The following is a 22688-nucleotide window of genomic DNA, read 5'->3' on the forward strand; positions in this document are numbered from 1 at the left end:
CAAAAGGCATCCAGTTATTTTAAAGCCAATAAAGTTCCATCGTCTTGGGTTCCCCAGAACTCCTTTTTGCTGCCCAGCGCCAAATGCCAAGCCCAGGATGGCTGCTGCTTGACACGAACACCACTGGACTTTCCAAGCCCACAGCGCTGGGCCCTGCAGCGGAGGACAGTGCTGTCCTGGGTGGGTGCACACGTGCCTGGGCCCCCCATGCTGTGTCCCCACCTGCAGAGAGGACGCATTTCTGCCCAAGGCATGGCTCAGTGGCCAGCAGCCCCTTCCCCTTTGAGGATGGCCTTTCTGCCTGGTTGCAGGGGGTGCAGTCAACTCTTTCAGGGTCTGCCTCAGCTGTAGGGAGCCACCTTGATGGAGGCCTTGACCTTCGCAGGGCAGCCACTGATGAGGAGGACATCCAGGCCGTCACAGCCCAGTGGGAAGTCTGACTGCCGTGTTTGCTCCAGAGCTCTCTAGGGGCAGGGATGCAGGGGCATCGCCAATGTGCGGGACTTGTGCACTCTCCTGGAACTTCTCTTCTAGTGGGGGCTAGGATAAACGCAGAGAATGTACTCAGAAGAAACCTCAGAGTTCCACCACCAGCTCTAACCTGGTGACTCCCATAAGTGCTCCTCCAGCTCTTGGAGCTGCCCTGACCTTCAGGGGGACAAGCCTATAACCTCACTTGGGTGTCCGGGAGGCACCTAGAGCCAAGTATACCATCCTGAGCTTCTGCTGGTGCCACCACCTCCACCAAGCCTGCTCCTCTCAGCCTGTCCACAGCTGCCAACAGCTGCACCCTTCCTGCTTGGCCTGGGCTACAGCTCTCGGGACCACCTTTGCTCATTCCTGCACACACTGTTTCCAGCCCAACAGAAAACCCCATGGCTCCTCTTGAAAGCACCCAGACATCTACAGTCTCCTGGCCGTAAAGGGACCATCCTTGTCCCCATCAGTCTCTCCCCTCAGCAGCCCCAGTGTCTGCCTCAAAACATAAACCAAATGACATCTTGACTTTGGTCAAAAATGTCCAATGGCTCCCAGTTGATTTCAAAATGGGTCCAAAGTCTCTTCCTGGTTTATAAGACCCCACGGGACCTGGTTCTGCTGACTCCACTGTTTCATCTTTGGCCCACTCTGCTTGCCACACCAGCCATCTTAGACATACCATGTACTGTTCTGCCTCAGGGCCTTGGCTCCTGGTATCCCCTCTTCAGGAATGTCCTCTCCAGATGTTTTCATGCCCCTTAAATCCTGGTTCCAAAGCTACCTCCATACTGCCAATCCTGACCACGTTCCTTCATAGCTAAGATTATCCCCACATCTGTGTCTCTACCAATACCTGACTCTATTACTTTGTGTAGAGTCTCTCCCCGCCCTCCAACCAGAACATAAGGTACGTGAGACTTTAAATTTTATTCTCCGATGTGTCAAGTGCTGCGACTATCAAATAATTACCACATTTGAAGATTAGTACAAAAATGTAGAATAGCTCATTAGTAATTTTTATGTTACATGTTGAAATGAATCTCACTTGTTCCATTTTACATTTTTTAAATGTGGCTACTAGAAAATTATGTTTCTACTGAGCAGAACTGTTTCAGAGGGTGGATTGTTACTCAGGTTGGATTTTCTTTGTCTTGTATTTCCCTTCCTGGTGGGCCTGACTCATTCTGTCTAAGGAACCCTTGGACCGCAGCAAGGGCCTGGCATGGGGATGGGGAAAGGTGATGGTGGCCATGGAGCTGTCCACTCTGAGGTGCTGAAAGGAAGCCCAAGGTGCATCAGGCAGGCATACGCAAAGCCTGCAGTTTCAGCCTCTGCCATGCTGGGTGGTCCCAGAACTGTCAGGGATGCCCTCACCCTGCCAACAAGTCAACGCCTAGACCTGGCCCTGTTTCTGGTAGCAAGCTCATGACCGCAGAAGATGAGAGGCAACTCATCAGACGGACATGCCCCTCTCCCTGGGGAAGGGAAGGCTTTTGCAAAGGAAACCTTGGGAAGACAGCCTGTAATTAGAGCAGTAAATTGTGTGGCCCGGATGGCAGGTGTGGGAGAAGGTGGAGGACGGGAAGCTTGCTGCAGGCTGCTGGGGTCAGCACGATGGTCTTTCAGCAGGACTGGGAGGGTCTTGAACACAGCGGGGTTCAGGGGGGTGACCTGCCCCTCAGCTGTTTCTTTCTGTTAGGAATTTACACACTGCTTTGAGTGCTAGTGGACAGTAGGGTGAGACAGATGGGATCTTGTCCTTTGTGGATGATGTCATGGGGGCAGTACTGACCCTGTTTCAGGGTAAGAATGGTCCTGCTTCTTGCCTGGGCATCTGGGAACTGTAGGGCTAGCATGGGCCCCGTCTCTGTCCCTTCCTACCTCTGTGATCACAGGCAGGTCACTCTGAGTCTGCTTCGCTCTCTGCAATGTGGATCTTCTCCAAAACCCTGGGGCTTCCAGGGTAAGACAAGAAAGGTGAAGGGCCAGGTGCAGAGCAGCGGCTCCAGAGAGAGACAACTTTGAACAAACTCCTTCCAACTCGTGTTTATAATGATTTTTCCTGAACTGGTTGAACTTTCTGCATGGATTTAAAAAAAAATTTGTACCAGAATAAACATCATTTAGTTCCTTATTCTGTGAACTTCCCCAAGTACCCTTGTACATATGAACCACATTTTATTTATATTTCCATCAGCTGATGGACACTTGGATTATCTCTACCTTTTTAAAAACAATTAATTTGAGAGCAATTATGGGGAGGGGAGAAGTAGAGAGAGCTCCCATTCGTTGGTTCACTCCCCAAGTGCCCCAGATGGTAGGGCTTGGGCCAGGCTGAAGCCAGGAACTAGGAATTCAATCCAGATCTCCTGAATTGGCAGGAATCCAAGTTCTTGAACCATCACCAGACCAAGAAGCTACAACTGGGAGCAAAGCTAAGACTTGAACCCAGGTACTCTAATGTGGGATGTGAGTGTCCTAACCCTTGTGTTTACTGCTATACCAAACACTTGCCCCTCTCTGCCTTTTAGCTATTGTGAACAAAGCTGCCATCAACACAGATGTGCAACTATATCTCTGAGTTTCTCTAGAAATCTTTGGCTGTATATTTAGAAGTAGTAGTTCCAGGCCATACAATTACTCTGTTTAGTTTTTTGAGGAACTGCCATAGTGTCGTCCACAGTGGCTGCCCCATTTTACATTTCCACAAGGGCTCAAATTTCTTCACATCCTCACCAACATTTGTTATTTTTTGATTTGTTTTGGTTTTTGGTAACAGCTGTCCTAAAGGGCTCAAGGTAATGGAGGCGGCATCTGAGCAGAGGACAGGAGATAAGAAGGAAAGGGGGTGTTCCAGGCAGAGGATGGATGGAGCCAGAAAGGCAGTGGGAAGAGCTGGAAGCGGGTTGGAGAGAGGGACAGAGGCTAGAATGGTTAGAGCCATGTAGACCACAGTGGGCGGTGCAGATTCCACAATAAGAAGCCATTGGAGAACTTGAGGTTGGGGAGGGGTATCACTTGGCTTCCATTTTTAAAAGCTTTTGCTGGCTGTTGGGCCATGTTCCAGTTGTCCACTGCTATATATACAGAGCTCTAAAATCTAGGGGCTTAGAAAAGCCATTTCAGTTTGCTCACAGTTTTGTGAGTCAGGCATTTGGGGGAGGCCTAACCTGTGTGGTTCTTCTTGGCTCCACATGGTATCAGTGGGGGAGCTGGGACTGGGATCCAGCTCCTCTACCAGCCAGGGCCTTGGTGCTCTTTGGCCTCTCTCCCCTCCAGGCAGTGTCTCATCCTCCAGGTCAGTTGGTGGGCCTAGGGGAGTCAACTTCCTACACAGAAGAAATGAAAGCATTTAGGCAGGGTAAGAGCTACAACCAGAACTGGTGCAGCATCATTTCCGCCAAATTTTATCAAAGCTGTTGACGAGGTGCACCTGAATTCCAGAAGGTGAGTAATAGACTGCACTCTTCATGGGTGGGGTCAGGGGTGGCACAGTCACCCTGAAGATGAGCACATGGGGTAGGGGTGAGTGGATGGAGAGGTAATGGGGAGGTAGGTGGCAGTATGGGGATGCAGGTGCAGAGGTGGGAGGCAAAGAGCAGGTGGGGAGATCAGGGGTGCTGGGCACAGGTCAGTAATACTGGCAAGAAGGAGAAGCAGATGAAATAGAAAGATGTGTGGGAGGCAGCAGCAGCAAAATTTTGTAGTTGAACAGATGGGGAGGAGGGATGGAAAGACGTTGAGAAAAATGCCCAAGGTTCTGGTGTGAGTCATTGTTATTAACTATGCCTTTTCTTTCCTGGTGCATTGACATCTGGGGCCTTGCTGACCCTTTTCAGATTAGTCAAATGCTAGAGAGTGTAAATAACTCACCCAGGAGCAGGCCCCCCCTTTTGTATGCAAACTATTTAACTCAGAGCCCACATCCTCATCCAAGCTATGCAAAGGATTTCATCACCACATGACCAACAACTAAGAGTGTCTCAGTACCCCAGAACACGCTGGAACTATTCCAAGTAAATAATCCCAAACCTGCTTGCTCCACCTCACTGTTCTTTCCCTTGGAAACTGCAATAAAATCTCTTGCCCAGCCTCCCCTCTTCCTTGGCCCGACCAGCCCTACCTAGTACCTCTCCCTGTTGCCCCTTGTGGTATATAGTGTGCACCTGCTCCTGGGGTCTATGAGCAACAAACTCTTTCCAAAGCCAGTTGTCTCCAGATCCACTGGCCTCATCATACCTGAATAATCTCCAGTTTAAAGCACTGAGATCAAGATACTCTGGATATTTGAGCCAGGGAAGGGTGTGTCCCTACACCAACTGGCTGCCTCCTTTGGCTTTCCAGGCTGAAAGAGAAAGCCCATGCTGGTGGGGTTGAGTCTGTCCATCCCCTCCCACCTGCACCTGTCCGTTTCTCTGTTGAGAGAGTGTTACCATGGCAACAGAGTGAGTGACAATAGCCAATCCCCATCTCCAACAGGTGGACTCAGCTGAGAATAGAAGGATGGAGAGGGAATGACTGGGTCATTTCTCTTAGCTAGAAAAAATGGATTGCTCTACTTATATCTACATCAAAAAGCCTTTCAGGAGAAATGGTGGATATCTCACATTCTCCGATCTGTGACACAATGACTATTGCCTTATCTCCAGGACTGATCTTTGTATTTGCTCAGTGGAATTTCCATTTTCTGCCACTACATCCTCAGTGTACCCAAGTTATTAGCATGGGGCTGTGGGCAGGGCTGGTAGTGACCTTGACCTACACCCCGTTGAGACATCTTCCATGATCTCTCAGATGCTGGTTTGTACAGGTGGAGTTCAATCACAGAGGGAGAAGGGCGGGCTCTCCTACAGCTGTTGAGTACAACAGGCTGGCCACAGCCGAGGGAGACAAGTCCAGAAACTGGGCCAGGTCTAACATGCCGTGAGTGAATGCTGTGCCAGGGCTGCCAGATTCGGGGGGGAGGGGCGGCTGAGGGCACAGCCAAGTCAAGGAGCCAAGTCACTGTGGGTGGCAGAGCTGGGAGAGTGGGCAGCCAGGCTGGGCAGGAGCAGTTCCAGGGCAGCCAATGGCCAGCTGCTTCTGGGTTAAATTTAGCTCCCACTGCCGGGGACAGCAGGGGCACAGGGGCTCCCCAGGCCAAGGTACCATACGCTGCCTAAGTGGTCCTGGCATTGGGCGTGCGGATTGTTTTCCGCTTTGAGGACGTTGTTTAAAAATGTTTCAATTAAGAAAAAGAAAGGGAAAGGGAAGCTGTTATAAAACAATAGAGACTTTTAAGAAATATAGCAACCAAATGCAAGACATCGACCCTGTTTGCATTCTAATTCCAACAAACCCAATGCAGAAAGATAGCTAAAGACATCTGGGAACATTTGAACATAGGCTGAGAATTAAGATATTAGAGAATTATTAATTTGGTTGGGTGTGATGATACTGTGATTAGATTTAAAGTCCTTATCTGCTGGAGACACAAATTGAAGTATTTACGGGTAAAATGATGTGGTGACGTCTGGGATTTGCTATAAAAATACTTTTAAAAAAGTGTGTGTGTAGAGGAGGGGGGCTTGCTAACGTTGGCTGGGATCTGATCACTACTGAAGTCCAAAGGGCCCAGGCATGGGTTCAGGATGCTTTTCTCTCCACTTTTGTGTAGATTTGACATTTTCCGTAAGAAAACGCTTGGAAAAAAAAAAAAAGGCACTTCAACCAATATATTCTCCAGCCAGGCTTTTTTCCCTCCTTTCGCATTGTTCCCTGAGGTTGAATTCCCAGGGGAGGGATTACGGGATCGGGGGCTCCCGTGCTTTCTACCCCCTGGCTCTGGGCATGCGCCCTCGGCTGCTCTTCGAGAGGACAGTGTGGATTTACGCCGCGGGGAGCACAGGGCACCTGGAGCTGCTGCTGGACGGCCTGGCCAGCACTTATTTCCATTTCCGACTTTCACTAATTCAGCGGTATAAAATTGTCATTGTTTTCATGATCTCATTTCCAGCTCTTTGATTACAAGGGCGGCTGCGGGGGTGGGGGGTGGGGGGAATGCGCAGGGGTGGGGGAGGGGGAGACGCTGGCTGCCTGATCACAGCTAGGCCCCGCCCACACTCATCTCCGGGTCTGTGGGCAACCTGCTGAGGACAGGGGCCCTCTGCCCTTTCCCATTTTTCAGTGTCCAGTGTCCAGAGAGCTTTTGTGTTTGCATTGTGAACACTGTCTTGTCTTCCTTTGAGTCCAAGGCAGGCATTAATATTTCCAAACGTTAGGCCGGGCCTTCAGCGTAGCAGGGAGGGCGCTGGGGAGGAGGCCGGTGAACCATATTTGAGTGCTTGGGGCCCATCCCCAGCACCAGCTCCTCACTCCAGCTTCCCACCAACTCAGAACCTGGGAGGCGACAGTGGGAGCTCAGGTAATTGGGTTCCTGCCATTCACTGGGAGACCAGGATTGAGTTCCTGTCTCTGGGCTTTGGCCTGGCCCTTCTGGGCATTTGGGAAGTGAACCAGAGGATGGGAGTTTCTCTCCCCACCCCCCCTTTCAAATGAATAAATAATTTTTAAAAGTGTTTCCAAATATCGCCCAAACATCATCTATTTCCCTTGGGTATTCTGATCAGATTGCTTATAGTCGGATATTTAAGTTTTCCTCTTAACTCTAACTGAGACACTGGCGCAAAGCACAGATTTTTTTTTTCTTAACATTGATCTCCAGATATCAGCATTATTTGGTTAATTATTTTCCCCTTCAGCGTCCTTTGGTCCTGATGACATGTGAATGATTGACTGCACCACGGAGCTCTGAATTCTTTTTCCCAGCCTAGTTTCCCTTTTGTGTTCCAGTGCCACGCCCTCCTTTGGTTACTGTTGCTTCTGAGCGTGCCCAGGGATCTGGCAGCCAGGGGTCTCAGACCCCAGTGATAGTCCCTCACCTCCCGCCCCAGCCTCAAGGCCTTGGACCTGGAGGGAGAGAGTTCGGGTCTGATTTCCTGTGTGTGAGTCTGGACAGGTCCCCCAGCCTCTCGGAGGCTCAGAGCGAGCACATGACTGATTGACGTGTGTGCAATGCCTGCCCTTAATAGGTGCTCAGCACAAGCTTGTACTTTGTGATTTTTGAAACTGTCCCTGGGAGAACGAAGCCGGGATTTGAGCAGATTTGGGAGCGGGGGCCTCTCCTCCAGGCTACAGTTAATTGTCATCCCAGTTGGTAGCACTGGGGCCATCCCGAGGAGGACTCCCTTGCCAGGCTGCAGAGCCCGGTCTCAGCTCAGGTGAGGGGCACGGAGGCACTTATCCCCACTTGAGTCCCAGCTGCTCACGGCCCTGTTTCCATGGTTACCGCCTAGGGATGAGATCACCTTCTGGCTCACGGGCCCAGGAACACAGGCACTCGGCCAAGGAGGGCCTCTAGCGTGTGGCAGTCACTGTGGCTGGCACCGGGCAGGGGCAGAGCAGGCTGAATGCCCCTCCCAGACAGCAGGGGTGGGGCCGCAGAGCACAGATGGGGAGGTCAGAGCCAGAGAAGCCAACTTGCCAGCTGGGGCCATCAGCATGTGAGTCCCAGTCCTCCGAGAAGCAGACACCAAGATGGAATGAGGCTGTGAGATCTACTGAATGGAACAGAGGCAGGTGGGCAGAGCGTGGGACCACGCGCGGGAGCGACCCCTGAGAGAGGAAGGCGCTGGAGGCGGAGCTCCCAGAGAGTCTTGCCTACACACGGTGGGCGGCCTCCCAGCTGACTGCTCTCAGAGGAGCCCCCAGCAGCCACGCTGCATGCTAAGTCTCTGCAGGAAGTTGGCTCAGGAGTAGGGGTCCCAGGCAGCCACATCCTTCCCAACAGGCTCTCCCCTGGAGGGAGCGTGAGCAGCCCCTTGGAGCTGCATCTCCCTCACCAAGTGGCCTGCTCGAGTCCCAGCCCTCCCCTTGGGTGCTGATGCTGGGGCTGGTGGCGTCAGGCGGAGGAGGAGCATGCCAGGCCAGGAGGACGTGTCCACCTGAAGCCCGCATGTCCCCGTGCCCACCCTACTTATAGGAGATGCTGGTGGCCACAGTGATGTCTCCGCAGGATGTGGCATGGAAGAAGGGCCTTGGGGCTGTGTCAGGGCCACTAGGACACCAGAGCCTTGGAGAAGGGGCTCTGTGCTCTCGCCCTCTGCCTGCAGGGAGGTGACAGGCTGCAAGCTGCATGGCAGGAAGATGCCGGGCACCCACCTGGAGGGACTTTTGCGGGAGGCTCGGGAGTTGGGGAAGGAGGGTTTCCTGGAGCCTTATGCTGAGGACTGGGCTGTGGACGACAGAGAGAACTTGGAGAGGAGGAGCCAGAGGACCTTGAAGCAGGACGCTGGGAACAGGGGCCCTGGATGAGCAAGTGGTGGGAGGGGGTGGCCAGAAGGAAGGGCAGAGCCAGAGGATGGGGAATGGAGGCACTGGGGAGGGGAGGAAGAACCCTACGGTGACCCTTGGGAACCCAGGGGTCATCTCAGGGGTCTTCTGTCTGCTGGCATTTACAGTGAAACAAGATGCCTTCCTCGGTGACCTCCCCCCACCCCGCCCCCTTCAGCCTCAGTCATCTGAGGCTGCCCCGCCCACGATGCTGCAGAGACACAGGTCTCTCTCTGCTGGACCACTCAGAGAATTTGCACCTGCTCTTCCCCTTGCCACACACCCATGGGTCCCTGTGGGCTCTGGCTCCTCCTCCAGGTTTCAGCCCCCATGTCCCCTCTCCAGGGGCTTCTCTGCCACTCCTTCTAAAGGACCCCAGCCCCACAGCCCCTGGGCCCTGACTGTCTTTATAACACTTAGCGCAGCCTCCCATGATTTGCTAGCAGTTTTTGTTTACCGTCTGCCTCTCCTGTTACCTCCAAGAACGTGGAGACTTTGCTTTGTTCACAACTTCTGTCTCAGCTCCTAAAATACACTGGGCACAGAGCAGGTTCTTCCAACCTTTCTTTTAAAGTTTGTAGTTGAGGCCGGCGCCATGGCTCAATAGGCGCTGGCACCCCGGGTTCTAGTCCCGGTCAGGGCGCCGGATTCTGTCCCGGTCGCTCCTCTTCCAGTCCAGCTCTCTGCTGTAGAGTGCAGTGGAGGATGGTCCAAGTCCTTGGGCCCTGCACCCGCATGGGAGACCAGGAGGAAGCACCTGGCTCCTGGCTTTGGATCGCTGCAGCGCGCCGGCTGCAACACACTGGCCGTAGTGGCCACTTGGGGGGTGAACCAACGGAAAAAGGAAGACCTTTCTCTCTGTCTCTCTGTCTCTCTCTCACTGTCTAACTCTGTCAAAAAAAAAAAGTTTGTAGTTGAGAGGCAGATAGCAGAGTGAGGGAGGGGGAGAGGGGAGCACACAGGGAAAAACAGAGTACTACCTTCTGCTGGTTTACTCCTCAAATGCGTCAGTGGCTGGGTCTGGGCCAGGTCGAAGCCAGGAGCTGGAAATTCAATCCAGGTCTCCCAGGTGGAGATCCAATTACTCGAGGCATTGCAGCTGCCTCCTGGGGTCTGCATTAGCAGGAAGCCGGAGGCAGGAGGTGCAGCCTGAAGCAGGTGCTGAATCCAGGCTCTCGGCTGTGGGCTGCAGGTGCCGTAACTGCCATTTCTTCACTGCCAGGCCCAAGCACGCTTCCGTGTCCAATGGCGGAATCCGCAGTGCTTTAAACCCTAACCCCGCGGAGGTGGGGAGCCCCCTCATGTAATTTTCAATGGGGAAGCAGAAGCAGGAGAGTCACTGGTCCCAGGTGAGCGAACGTGCCAGGGGCTGTGGCTTCGGAGCTGTGGACACTCCTGAGCTGGTGCCCCCACAAGCTGGGAGGGTGGCCTTGCCCAGGTTAGCTGCCCTGTGTGGGAGCCAGCCTGTTCACCTAGGAAAAGAAAGAGCAGCCCCTCCCAGGAGCCAGGGGAGGAGTGGGTGAGAAAAACACGCATGACAATGTCCTGCCCCGAGGCCGATGCCACGCGTGGGTCACAGAGGTGCAGACGCACCTGTTCAGCCTGGCTCTCCCACCCTGCTGCCATCCGTGCTGGAGTGGAGAGAGCCCTGAGCTTGGTGGCTCCTCAGCGGGGTGGGCTGATGTGTGAGGGATTTATGCGACGCTGCTCGAAATGAAAAGCAATTCAATTCAATCCCAGGGTGGCAAGAGGCTTCCCGGAGCCTCGCTAAGTGGGTCTGGAGCAGCGATCAGCGTTGCAAATCTATTAGCCTGCTCCCGGCATCTGGGGCTGCCGCGTGCATGAGTCATTGGGGTAGGGAGCCAGGAAGCTGCAGCGTCCAGCAGGCTGCTCATCAATAACTCCTCTCTGCTTAATTAAGACATAAAACATCGCCCCATGTGTCTGTGAAAGGGGTTGCACACCCAGTGCCGTGGCAGCCCTGCAGCCGCCCCCTGCTGCCAGCATCACACGTCCACGGGTCGCTCTCTTGCCCGGGACATGGCATCCCTGATGCAGGGCCATCTGCTTGCATGCTGCTTGTGACTTGTAGCTCACCATCTCCGGCCTTTCTGCCCCAGGCAGGCCAGGAAGGGAGGTGGAGGAGCCAGGGGCACACTGCTTAGCTGTGCAACATCGACCCGGTTCTCGGCCTCTCTGCCTCCGTTTCTCCGTCTGTACATGGAATGATGGGAGTCAGGGTTCTTTTGAGGGTAAGGTGGAGCCCTGGGGTCCAAGCCCAGGATGTCAGCTGTCTCTGCACTTGTCACCGGGATGCCCTCCTCTCAGCCACTGCTGTCTCTGCTGTCCTGGGCCTCGTGTGACCGACAGGGCACATAGTGTTGGGTTGGGGCAGCCCCGTCCAGCTCACCCTCTGGACAGGAGGTGTGAGGAAGGAAAGAACCTGGCTGCACTGACCGACATGTCTCCCCTGTCCAGCGTAAGCAGGTTCCTGGGTGTGAGCCAGTGTCGCTCCCCCTCTTCGTGGAGGAGCAACACTAAGCCCTGCCTAGGCTTCCTATCCGAGTCACGGCACCATTATGTCGCTCCCCCTCTTCGTGGAGGAACGACACAGGACCCTGCGCTGTTCTTTTGTCTGCTCGGCCCTCCCCGGGTTTGCTGCTGGTTCTTCCCGGGTTGGCTACCGACCCTTCCACCTCCGTGGAAGGGTGGTTCCCCCTGCCACTTTCCCCACTTCCGCGGGGGAGCGGCACACCGCCGGCCAGCTCTCTCGGGGGCTGCACAGGTGTTCCCTCAGATGTTCCTGGTGCATGCCGTCTCTCTCCTCCTTTATAGTCCTCTTCCGCCAATCCCAACTCGGCTGCCCACACGCCGAGTACGCTGCTCTCCTCCAATCAGGAGCAGGATCAGCTCCTGGAGGTCATCACTCAAGTTGGCGAGAGGCAGCTGTGTAGAAGCTGTTTCTCCCTTCTCAGCGCCATATTGTGGGAGAGCAGATGCATAGAATAAGTCTTAATTCCAGTAACTTAGTCTAGTCCGAGTTGCTCCCCACAAGCCAGGTTTCCTTGGTGAATGCATGAGTGATATGAGTTCTCTCCTGGGTGTCTTTGGGCTCAAGACTTTAAGGTGAAGGGGAGTGGTGCGCTAGGAAGTTGCCCATCTTGGCTTTTGGCAGCTGCCATTGAAATTCCATCTCCCTGTGAGATCCTTGCCATTTCTCCGCCTCAGCATTCTCATCTGGGAAATGGATACAAGCTCCCCTTATTTGTCTCTTTGGTATCTATCCTCTTCTGTGATAACAGAACATTACTTAGGGAAGCAGCAGCAGTTCTCTAGCACGGGGAAGGACGACCCCTTTTCCAGGCTCCTTTGTAACTGGGGGTGGACACGGGACCCTAGTCGGTCAACAGCACACGCACTGGGTCTTCTGGGGTGCTGGGACATCAAGACCAAGATCAAGACTGGGTCTTCCCGTGTATCACTTCGATCTTGAAGTGCTGTCTGAGGCCACAAGTGTGGGGACCAGAGCCAATCAGCTAAGAGTAGAGACAGAGCCGGCACCTGCGTGCCCCTGGACCCCTGACTGCAGGTCAACAGTAAACCCCTATGGGCTGCAGCCTCAACAAATCAGAGTTTTCTGTTACTTAGAAGCACACTGCCCACTGGTGCAGCATGGTCATCACGCACAGGGCACACGGAGCAGGTAATCAACAAACCCGAGTGTCCATTCACGCCCAGCCTGACTTGGTGACCTGCAGGGGAGTGTGAGAAGGAGGTGAGGCCCTGCTCTGTCAGAACACGCCTCAGAATATGACCCAGCCTCTGACTGCCGTGGAAAGTTCTAGAATGAGGTAGAGTGTGTGTGTGTGTGTGTGTGTGTGGGCGGACCAGCCCCCAGAGAGGGAGAGCAGAGGTCTGCGGCTCAACAGGTGTCCCTGGGAGCCAGGATTGCTGCTTGGCCAACAAGCTGGCGTGGTGGACCAGCCTGGCTGTTGATGAAGGTATATGGATCTGCAGAAGGGGACGCCCAAGTTAGAGACTCGCTGTTCCTGAGCTGCTGGGGCTCATGGAGGGGACATGGGGAGGCAGAGCAGGGTGGGGCCTGCCCGGATGACAGCCTGTGGCCCCCAGGGTCCCCGAAGCTCCATGCCTCGTGCTGTTGTCATGGCGTCATAGCGCCTAGCCTATTATTTATTTTGTACGTTCTCTTCAACGGTTCCCTTTTAAAAACTTAAACAAACGGAGCTCGGGATCCCGACAAAGCCTAGAAAGCCAGCGCCAGCTGCCATCACTAGAAGGTAACTGTGAACAAACACAATGAACGCCCACGCAGCCTCCCTCCCAGCCAGCAGGCCCAACCTGCCAAGGATCTGGGCCGCCTGCCTGGCGCGCTCGTTCAAACACGAGAGCACCACGTGTCAGGTGCAGCTGCCCGCCCGCCGTCCGCCGCGGGGGCGGGGACGAGAAGGAGGCCAGGTTTTACGTCCTCGCGCTGCGCGTCGTGTCGCTCGATTTACGGCCGGGGCGTCTCTAGTCCGCCATGAACCTGTACAGCGTCGGAGCGGGACGAGAAAGGGTGTGTGTGTGAGATGCTGGGGAGACGTGGTTTGACGCAGGGCGGATAAATGAAGACTGGAGATCCTCTGAAAAGGGGAGAGCAGGAGACGGGAGTGGGAAGAGGGATCCGGCAGCTCCGGTTCCTTCCGCTCCCCGGGCAGCTGGGTGCGGTCCGGCCTTGACACACCTGCTCCTGCTCTGGTTCTCCCCACCTCAGCGGGAACTGCCCTGCGACAGGGTCACGGACAAGGACCCTGCTGTGATAAGCAAAGCAGCCCGACCCCAGATTTCCCGGTCCTCAGGGTGGGTCACCGGGCACCGGCACTCCCAGCACCGGCGGCTGTTGGAACCTTCCCAGCCTGTGCCACAGGCGCTGCCTGGACGGGAACGGACGAAGGACGCCGTCCTCTGTCACAGGGTGGATTGGAGGCGCCGTCAGCCCCAGGAAGAATTCTGGAGTGCACGGCGGGAGGCACAGTTCGATGCCAAAGTCCGACCACCAGGAGTTCCCGGAGCCGCATTGAAGAACATCTCAGTGGGAAGCCGGGGTCGTTGGCCACAGCGGATGGGAATCAAATCAACACCGGGAGAGCCACGCGGGGCCGCGCGCTGCGTGCTTGTTCTGGCTGCCACCAGCGTCCGCTTCCTGCACGTCTGCGTGGCTGTCGTGGGAAAGGAAGAGATTCCCGGGTCATGTTAATTTCACGCAAGCTTCTCGTGGGCAGTCACGAGCAAAATAAAGTCCGTCGGTAGTGACATTTCTTTAGTGAGTGAGTTCTGCCCAATGCAGTAATCCAAGAAACTGAAATGGGGGCGGGGGGAGAACTGTTGTGAGCAGACAAATCTATCTTTCGGTAGCTTGGGTACATTTACATCCTGGTGAATAAGTGGAAAATTAACCACAGTTAAGGGGCTTCTGTAGGTAGCTAAGTGGAAGATAAATATTCATAGAAGCTTCCAGTTAGAAGACTGTGACTGACAGACGTGTGCTGCCTGCTGCCTCTCCGTAGAACGTGTTGCTGTGTGTGCCGGGGGCGTGGGCAGCATAGCCTTCAGGGGCCAGCCCATTTGGGGCTGGGCTCACTGGCAGAGATCCTGCTTGATGGAGGACACGTTTTTCCGGAGAGAGTGTATCTCCAGTGACCGAGGGAGGACAGGATCAAGCTCAACTGGGCAATTCTAACAGACGGCTCTAGCTCCAGGCTCCTCGTGGGGTCACGCTAAGTTCATGAGGCCTGCGCGACTCCTGACTTCTCTCTGTCTAGTCCTGCTTCCTTCCCTTGCCTTACATGGTATTGATCCCCAAGGTCAGCTTCCTGGAAAACCCAACATAAAACAATAATGCTATGGAAAAATAGCCTGTTGACAGTAACAACAGAAATCTAATCAGATCTCATGCGATTTTCATAAAGAAAAAAGCAGGAGAGAGAGTCCTGATTTGGACGATGGACTACCAAATGTTGGAGTCACTCTGCAGTGCCCAGCTCACTGGGAAAGCGTCCTTCCTGGATGTGTTTATGAAGGTGTTTCCAGAGGAGCTTGGCACTGGCAGCAGTGGACTGAGTACGGAAGACCCACCCTCGCCCGTGCAGATGGGCATCCTCCAGCCTGCTGACGGCCTGAGCTGAACAAGACAGCACAAGGCAGGCAGGTTTCTGCATTCTCCTGCACTGAGTCATAGCGCCGGCTTCCGTGGCTCTTCAGCGTGTAGAGGGCATGTTGTGGGGCTTCTGAGCCTCCATGATTGTGTGCATTAACTCCCATAGTAAATCCCCTCTTTGTCTGTCAGTCTGCCCATCTCTCCACCTGTCTTACTCTGTTGGTTCTGTTTGTTTGGAGAACCCTGACTTGTGCTAGAACCCATTACTGCACTAAGCCCTTCCCTGTGACATGCTTGACGCCTTTTACCAGAAGTGAAAATATTTTAAATATTTTTTAAAAATAAATTAAAGAAAAAGCACCTACTCACAAATAAGGAGGGACATCCTGGTGGACCTGAAACTTTGAGGAATCCCCAAATGCATGGGGTTGATGGGATTGAATAGAAGGGAAAAAAAACAGCTATCTGACAAAGTAGGAGGGTCTTTAGCACAGCACAGGAACACAGGTTGGGGTCACCAGGTGTTTAGAAATACCACTGCAATCTGCAACAAAAGCAAAGGCCCCCACAATGAGAGTTTATTTATGAATCTTCAGGAGTGTTTAAGAGCAATTTTTTTTTAAAAAAAGATTTACTGTGGTTGGCACTGTGGCATAGCGGGTAAAGCCGCCTTTTGCAGTGCCAGCATCCCATATGGGCGCCGGTTCAAGTCCTGGCTGCTCCACTTCCGATCCTGCTCTCTGCTCTGGCCTGGGAATCTTAAATAAATCTTAAAAGAGATTTATTTATTTATTTATCTGAAAGGCAGAATTACAGAGAGAAAGAAGGAGAGAATAGAATCTTTTGTCTGATGGTGTGCTCCCCAAATGGCTGCAAGTAGCTAGAGCTGGACCGGTCCAAAGCCAGGAGCCAAGAGCTTCATATGGGTCTCCTGTGTGGGTGCAGAGGCCCAAGCACCTGGGCCATCCTCTGCTGCTTCCCCAGGCACATTAGCAGGGAGCTAGATCAGAAGTGGAGCAGCCAGGACTGGAACCAGTGCTCTTATGGGATGCTGGCATCGTCAGTGGCAGCTTTACCTGCTATGCCACAACATCAGCCCCCTAAGAGCTATTATCACTAATATCCTCAGAGAGATAAATACTGTTATTTCATCCATGAACAAAGACGAGTTATGAGAAAGAATCAAATAGAGATTGTGGAAATGAAATGCATAATGTATCAGGTAAAAGATGAACAGTTTCACACGTTGCCGAACAGTGCCGCACAAAGGAGTGAATAGGTGGAAGGTATGAAATAAAGGAAACATTGAAGTTTCAGGAAAGTTTAGTGATTGTCAGGTAGGGGGTCCAGAATGGGAGGAAACAAGGACCACGGCAGAAGCAATGTGCCCCCCCCCCACCCAGTAAGACTGCAAACCTCTGAAAGAAAAAAATAGCCATCAAATTAAAACAGTGCACTGAGAATATTAAAGATGAAATCACCCTAAAACAAAACAATATATTTTGATGAAATTTCATTACATCAAAAAGAATCAGCCCAAATAGTTACCAGAAAACAACATGGATTATCTGTAGAGAATGAAATTCAGATGAAATCAGCACAAGTAAAAGCAAGAAGATAATGAAACCGTGTGTTTGAGGTGCTGAAGCAGAGTAACTGCAGACCTAGAATTCTATACCTAGCCACACTGTCAACAAAGAAGGATAATGAGGTGGAGCTTTTGTTTATAAACGTATTCCAAAAAGTTTACCAGCCCTACTGGAAAAATTAATAGCAGAGGTACTGCATTAATCACAGAAAGTCCAGGGGGAAGCTGTGGAAGATAAGAACTAGTGACAAGCAGAGATATACATTAAAGATATTAAAGTTTACAGAATTATTGATTAAAAATAGTCTTGGGATGTGTGAGAAGTGCAGACAGAGGTAAAGTGATGCCAAGAAGCCAGTCTCCAATGAGGAAGAATAATGGTATTGATTCACTCAATTAAGGATAGCAAATGTGAGTGGATTAAATATATCTATGAGAAGATAAATACTGACGGGTAAATACTAAGGAAGGAGAATATAGTAGTAGCAGCCCAAGGCAAAGTAGAATTCAGGGCAGAAACCACTCCTGAGAGTCAGAAGCAGTGGGTTAGTCAAGGCCTGGAAGGCAGCACTTGAAGGGTTGAGAGAGGAGAGATGGATGAAATGAAATTTCTCTTCTTGGAGATATTGGCAGGGGGAAGAAATCAACAGGCGATGCTGAGGTCCCTAGGGACCAGCCTAGGTCTGCAGAGGGAGAGGGTGATGTTCCTGAGACCCAGGTATAGCTGCAGCTGAGGAGAGGGGCAGCCACAGCCCTGCAGGGAGGGAGTGGGTGGTTGGGAGCTAAGGTCACTCTTCTCTTAGCCTCTGGTTTCCTGAAAACCAGAGAGGGCAGGGGTTTGCGGGTGCAGTCCATTGAGATCAGCTTCTGGAGCACCAAGCAGGACAGACAAGGTGCACCTGGCAAGAAAAGTGGAAATTCTTGTGCATCTCGTGCTGATAAAGGGAGCACTCACCAAGAAAACGGAGCAGGCACCCTCAGTGTGTGAAAGGACAAATTTCAAAATATATAAAGCAAAAAAAAAAAAAGCATTGTGAGGAAAAATGGAAAATCTACATATCTTTCACAAGAAGATTGTCGCTCCCCCTCTTCGTGGAGGAGCGACACTAGACCCTGCCTAGGCTTCATATCCGAGTCACGGCACCATTATGTCGCTCCCCCTCTTCATGGAGGAACGACACAGGACCCTGCGCTGTTCTTCTGTCTGCTCGGCCCTTCCCGGGTTTGCTGCTGGTTCTTCCCGGGTTGGCTACCGACCCTTCCACCTCCGTGGAAGGGCGGTTCCCCCTAGCCACTTTCCCCACTTCCGCGGGGGAGCGGCACACCGCCGGCCGGCTCTCTCGGGGGCTGCACAGGTGTTCCCTCAGATGTTCCTGGTGCATGTTGTCTCTCTCCTCCTTTATAGTCCTCTTCCACCAATCCCAACTCTGCTACCCACACGCCGAGTACGCTGCTCTCCTCCAATCAGGAGCAGGTCCTGCTGTTTATTGGTTGAACTGGAGGCAGCTGTGTAGAAGCTGTTTCCTCCTCTCCCAGCGCCATATTGTGGGAGAGCAGATGCATAGAATAAGTCTTAATTCCAGTAACTTAGTCTAGTCCGAGTTGCTCCCCACAGAAGATCACATAGAAATGGTGAGAATATAAAAACCCTTCATGATACAATCTAGTGAGTACCAAGTAAAACAATACAGCAAGTGTTAATAACTATGGAATTCAGGTTTTCAGTAACTTTGGTGTTGGTCAAGTCATTTAGTAAATGAAAGGATTCAGAGAGATTTTATATTTGAGGAAAAAGAATATAGATGTTAGTTGACATTAAGATTTTTAAAACATGTGTACATTTACAATTGGAAGATAACAACTAGAGGAACATAAAGGTATAACTTTAAAAAAAATTAAAAATGGGGCCAGCACTGTGGCATAGAAGGTTAAGCTTGCGCCTAAAGTGCTAGCATCCCATGTGGGCACTGGTTTGTGTCCTGGCTGCCCACTTCGGATCCCACCCTGCTGATGGCCTGGGAAAGCAGGGGAAGATGGCCCATGTGCTTGGGCCCCTGCACCCATGTGGGAGACCTGAGTGAAGAAGCTCCTGGCTCCTGGCTTAGGATAGTCTCAGCTCTGGCCTTGCAGCCACTGGGGAATGAACCAGCGGATGGACGACTTCTCTGTCTCTCCCTCAGTCTGTGACTCTGTCTCTAAATAAATAAATCTTTTTTTAAAAAAAAAGAGGGGGGGCGGATAGAACAATAGAACAAATGAAAGGCAGAGAGAAAAAGACAGTAAAAAAATTTATGAGGAACAAATCCGCAATGGATTATATTCATCTATTAAAAGATAAACTCCCAAATTGGATTAAAACACAAAATCCAGTCATGCTTTATTTACAAGACAAGCACCTAAAGTGCAATAAAAGAGAAATGGGGAAATTGACAGTAATAGAAAAGGTACAGTAGACAAATGTTGATAAAAATAAAGGTGCAACAAAATTATGCAGGAAATTATAATTGAGGGTAAAAATATTAAAAAGGACAAAGAAGCGTACTTAGTTGTGATCAAAGGCATATTCCACCACGAATAGGTCACCTCTATTGGCCTAAAAAAGCAGCTTCAAAATATGTAAATGAAAGCCTGACAGAAATATGGGAGATTTAATAAGGCAGCCCTCTCAGAAAGGGCCAGATGGTGTAGAAAAACAAGTGAGAAAGGATGAAAGGGTTCAAAGAATACAACCCAAAGTCTTGATTACCACATCAGTCTTTGCATGCGTGCGCAGTGTGGACTAGAGGCTCCGAGAGGGCAGTCAGAGCCTGAGGGCATCATCCTGTCTATAAAGTGGGCGTGGAGGTGCTGTGAGACAGAACCGCGGTGCCCACCCAAGTTCACACAGAGGGCCGGGGAAACTGGCTCCTAGCCTCTGCCAGCCTCATCTCCCAGCAGCAAGGGTTCCCACATGTCAGCAGCCTGCTGGTCCAGCTCCATCTGCCCAGCCCCCTGGTTTCCAGCTCTAGCCATGCTGTCCTGTGGGCACCTGGAAGCGGAGGGTCCTTGGGACCTTGGCAACTGGGCTTTCCTCTGCCCTTGGGACCCCCACTCCCCTACCCCTCACCCAGTGAGGTTGACTCCCACTGCCTTCAAATCTTGTTCTTCAGGTAGTATTTCCCTGAACTGAGATCACCAGGTCAGTCACATGCCCTTGCTCTCTCCTTGCCAGCACTCAACGCAGTTGGCCTCCATTTTCAAGGTGTGAAGGCAGAAGGACAACCCATACAGGATGCTCAGCTGGGCCTTTAGGTGCTCTCTAAGGAGGTTGCAGAGGGCAGGGGGGGTTCCCAACTGCCCCCCCCCCGCCCCTGCACAGGAAGTCTGAATAGCGGGAGAGCACAGTGCTTCTTTCAAGGGGAAACATTCATTGGTGGGGTGCCATGGTGAAGACGGCCCCAGGGAAGAAGAGATGCGTGTGGTGTCCTGGCCCTTGGCCACCTGTGCAGGTCTGGCCAACCTTGGTCTTCCTCCCTTCTCTCCACTGTGCAAGCATTTACACCTCTTCTCACTGCTCCTTCTTGGGAAGGTAATTCCCCCTCCTCCCAAGGCTTATTTCCCCTCTTCAGCTGTTCCTAGTTTTCTTCCAAGTGCCTTTTGCCGTGGAGATTTTTTTTCTAGGGTGGTGTTCCCTAACGATGGCTCCAATTTGGTAGATAACTCCTGAACAGACTCCCAGCTTGGTACGGACTCTTCCCTTCTCCTGGGAGACAGCTGCAAGGTTATAGAAAACTGCATTTCCTTTTACCAGCTCAGCTTCCAACCAACTGTCCTCGTTTGAACAAAAGCCAAAGACCCTTCAAAAAGCTGTTCACTCCTGCTTCAGGTTGGATGACAGCCTGGCCATCACTTACTACCCACTCCCCAGTGACCACCCTGAAGCCTAGTTCCACAAGGTCTCCCAAGCCCTCAACAGGGTTGCTCCAGTAGCCTCAGTGCCACCAGACACAATCAAGATGGAGAATACCCAGCATTTAGCCTGGAACCCACCTCATACTGGCAAGTAGGATGGGCTCCTTGGTGGGGCCAGATAATGGAGAGAATGCAATTAAGTGCTCACATTGCGTTTTCTCTTCTCTTTCTTTATAGCAATTTGATTATGAAAAACTTGAAAATGAGGAAAAGAGTACAAAGCATATCCATGCCTTCATTTGTTGTCCAGATTCAACTGCTATTAACATTTTGCTGTATTTACTTTCTCTTTCTCATCCCCCATGACACTGCTAAACTGAAAAATAGTTATTGGGATTTCTCCAAAATAAAAGGATGGTCTTCCACATTTACCATTATCTTAGCTGTGAAAACGGTCAGTTCCATATCATCCAGTACTCTTCTCTACTCAGGTTTATATAAATATCCTCAGAATATTTCTTACGTATCTTTTAAAAACTAGGACTAATCAATAATGATGCATTATAGTTGATTGTTATGACAGCTGACTCATTTTAAAAAAGAAATAGATATTCTTGATTCTCTTTTAATTTGGATTGATTTCAATGCTTTCCTCTTTTTATCTATAGCAGAGTGATGTATCAACTGTGTTCATCTTATGTGCACAGCTCAGTGCATTTTTCCTCTTGATAAAATTCACTCTTCAAAGCATCCAGTTCAGTAGCTTTTAGTAGAATCACAAGCTTGTGTGACCATAACCACTAATTCCAGAATGTTTTCCTCATTCAAGAGAAACCCCTTAAGCATCAGTTATCACTCCCCACTTCCCCTTCCCCACAGCCTCCACAGCCACCAACCTACTTCCTATTTCTGTGCATCTGTTGTGGATGCTTCATAGTAGTGCATGGCTTCTTTGACTTAGCATAGCATTTTCAAGGATTTTCCAAGTTATAGCCTGTGTCAGATTTCATTCTTATGAATGGTGACATAGTGTACCATTGTATGGACATACCACATTTTGTTGGCTTGTGCACATTTGAGTTGTGTTCACTTTTCAATTGCTATGACTGATGCCATTCTAAACATTCACTTACAAGTTTGTGTGTAGGCAAACGTTTCATTGCTCTTGGATATAGAACTAGAAGTCCAATTGCCATGTCATGTGATGACTTTGCATGTAAATTTTGAGGAAATATCAAACTTTGTTCTGTTAGCAGCTGCCCACTTTACATTCCTGAGCAGTGCATGAGGGGCCACCTTCTACACATCCTTGACAGCATTGGTTAATTGTCTTTTTAAAAATTACATCCATCCTAAGTAGATGTGATGTGGTGACTCATTGTGGTTTTGATTTGCAGTTCCCTAAGGATTAATTATGTTGAGCATCTTTTCATGTGCCTATTGGCCATCTTTGGAGAAACGTCTGTTCAGACCCTTTACCCATTATTAAATTGGGTTGTTTTTCTTTTATTGTTGAGTTGTATGAATTTTAAAAATACATTTCAGTGCCTGCCTCTGCAGCACATACACTAAACTTGGAATGATAGAGAAGATTAGCATGGCCCCTGTGTAAGGATGATACACAAATTCATGAAGCATTCTATATTTTAAAACTCTATGTATATATTCTAGATATAAGTCTTGTGTAGGATATATGATTTATAAAAACATCCTTTCATTTTGTAGATCTTGATCATTTTCTTGATAATGTCTTGCACACACACACACAGAAATTCAGTCTGGTAAAATCCAGTGTATCTGTTTTTTCTTGTGTGTGTGTGTGTGTGTGTGTGCTTTAGGTATAAGATCTAAGAAACTATTGACTAATCTAAGGTCATGAAAATTTGCGTCTGTATATCCTTATAATAGTTTTATAATTTTAGGGTTTTTAAATTTTAGTTTTTACATTTAGGTATTTAATCCATTATGAGCTAATTTTTCTGAGCTTGGCTTAAAATTAGGATTCAGCTTTATCATTTTGTGTGTTAGCATCCAGTTGTCCCACATCATTTGTGGAAGAGAATGCACTTTCTCCCATTGAGTGGTCGTAGCACCCTTTCAGAAAAACAATTGACCATAAGTATATGGATTGATTTCTGGATTTGAAATTCTTTTCCATTGATCTCTGTATTCTCTCCATGTCAGCATCACACAGTCTTGGTT

At 50.8% G+C, this 22688-nt stretch overlaps 1 non-coding gene across 1 annotated transcript; it reads left to right on the top strand.

The window, feature by feature from the left end:
- Positions 1-22030: 22030 nt before the first annotated feature.
- Positions 22031-22135, top strand: LOC127492527 (U6 spliceosomal RNA). The gene has a single exon (XR_007922042.1). It is a non-coding gene; the product is annotated as a U6 spliceosomal RNA (small nuclear RNA).
- The last annotated feature ends 553 nt before the right edge of the window (positions 22136-22688 follow it).

This window comes from Oryctolagus cuniculus, chromosome 10 (assembly GCF_964237555.1).
Source record: "Oryctolagus cuniculus chromosome 10, mOryCun1.1, whole genome shotgun sequence".
Classification (NCBI taxonomy): Eukaryota; Metazoa; Chordata; class Mammalia; order Lagomorpha; family Leporidae; genus Oryctolagus; species Oryctolagus cuniculus.